The following is a 1,824-nucleotide window of genomic DNA, read 5'->3' on the forward strand; positions in this document are numbered from 1 at the left end:
AGTGGTTACTCTGCCAGCTAGTAAATGCTCTTAGAGCAGCTGCCAGTCTTTGAAGCAGAGGACAGGTTTCCCCAGCTGTTCTTTGGTGAATCCCCATTGAAGCCTATGGCTGATGGAATGTTGACCAAAGAAACTGCTGGATTCCTTTCTGGAGACATCTCTGGTTTTGTGGGCCAAAAAAAACCCAAGAATGCCTGAGGGGAGAAGGCGCCAAACCTAAAGGTTCCTTGGTGGAAACTGGCTCTTGACCACTGAAAGATCTCCACATACCTATTGTACTTTCTCTCTCTGCTCATAAAGTAGGACTTCTACCTGAGCTTTTTAGTAGAACTCTTGGGTCACTATTTCAGAAATAAGGCTGAGGCAGTTTACAATATTGGTTATCAGAGAAGGTTTACATCTGTGCCTTACATGTTAACTATAGAATAAGATTTTTTTTTTTTGGCCAGCTGTATTGTCTTTACCAACATGTAAAACATGATTGCCAGATGATAAACATGTTTCACCTGTGAGCTCCAAGGTTAAGTCTTGTTCAGTTGCTAGAAATGTTTGCCTAGGTGATCAGATGGAAATCAAGTGTCTGGAGATTGGTTCAGTGCACGAGGCCAAATCTCTCCAATCAATGGTTCTATCTATCTCTAAAGTGATCTTTGTAGCCTGAGAAGTGCTCACTTTTAACTGATCTTTTATGCCACAGTTAATGCTTCCTTCTGTAGACATTCAGGTCACCAGACCAATTGTAACTTACACATATTCAATAAGAGTAAGTAATGGGTTTGTGAGATGTTTCAGGAGATAGGAATCATGTGCCAGTCCGAGGGTGGATAGGCTGGTGGGATCTTGTCTCCCTTCTCTCCAACAGGAGCATCCACCTGCTCTGGAGAGGACTACTCAGGGACACCTGGGTGGAGGAATCAATTAGAAAAAAGGTGGGGACACCCAGAAAGGTAATTTCTATTGAATTCCAGGTTATCTCACAGTCAAAGTCTCTTACTCCTTTAGAGTGTGCTTTGCCAGGAACCAGAAGATGTTTGATCATTACATGTTAAAAAGAGCTGTTTAAATAAAATAAAGAGAAAAGTATCAACTGTGATGCTAGTTTATAACTCAAAAGATGACGTAAAAAGAAAAATGGTAAAAATCTGTCTTATGTTTAGATTTGGTTTACATTAAGAAGGTCATTGTTATTTAAGTTTTAAAATATAGATGTTAGCAACAGGAGAACCAGACAGTTCAGCCTCACCCACCATTGGTAAAAGTAAGGTTTCCCCTATTTGCCTTTCTAGTCTATAGGGTGTGGACTTCTAAAACAGCTATAATCCAGGCCTCTACAAGGCTACACCCATTCTTAGCTGGGTTTATGCAAGCTCAAGGACAATACCTTTTAAAGAAGTAAATAAAAAATTTGGAACTTCCAGAGTTCATGTGCCTTAGATGACCCTGATAAGTACATTGATGTCTTTTAGAGGATTTATTCAGACTTATGAACTAGATTGGAGAGATATAATGTCAATGTTAAACCAAGCTTTGACTTCTATGAAAAGCAGGTAGCCTTATAAGCTGCTATTACATTTGGAAAGGAATATTATATTGTTATAAGGACTAAAAAGATGGACAACCAGTAAAATTTCCTGTTCCCACTGGAGCCCAACCAGTCAGAGCTCTGCTGCTAATAGCCAGGCAGAAAAATAGAAAAGATATTTTCTTTCAAGTGTGTATTCTTCAAGGTCTAAAAACTAGAATCAAGCCTTCAGTTATTAAATATTAGCTATTTATCAGGAAAAAGATGAACATCCCTCTGATTTCTTAAAATGTTTAATAGAG

The 1,824-nt window shown here is 38.8% G+C and overlaps 1 pseudogene; it reads left to right on the forward strand.

Annotated features, from left to right (window-relative positions):
• The window catches only part of LOC101565300, a 9,158-nt pseudogene that overhangs the window by 4,637 nt on the left and 2,697 nt on the right, over positions 1 to 1,824 (forward strand).

The sequence above is a fragment of the Octodon degus genome, unplaced genomic scaffold, assembly GCF_000260255.1.
Source record: "Octodon degus isolate 3935 unplaced genomic scaffold, OctDeg1.0 scaffold00146, whole genome shotgun sequence".
Taxonomy (NCBI): Eukaryota; Metazoa; Chordata; class Mammalia; order Rodentia; family Octodontidae; genus Octodon; species Octodon degus.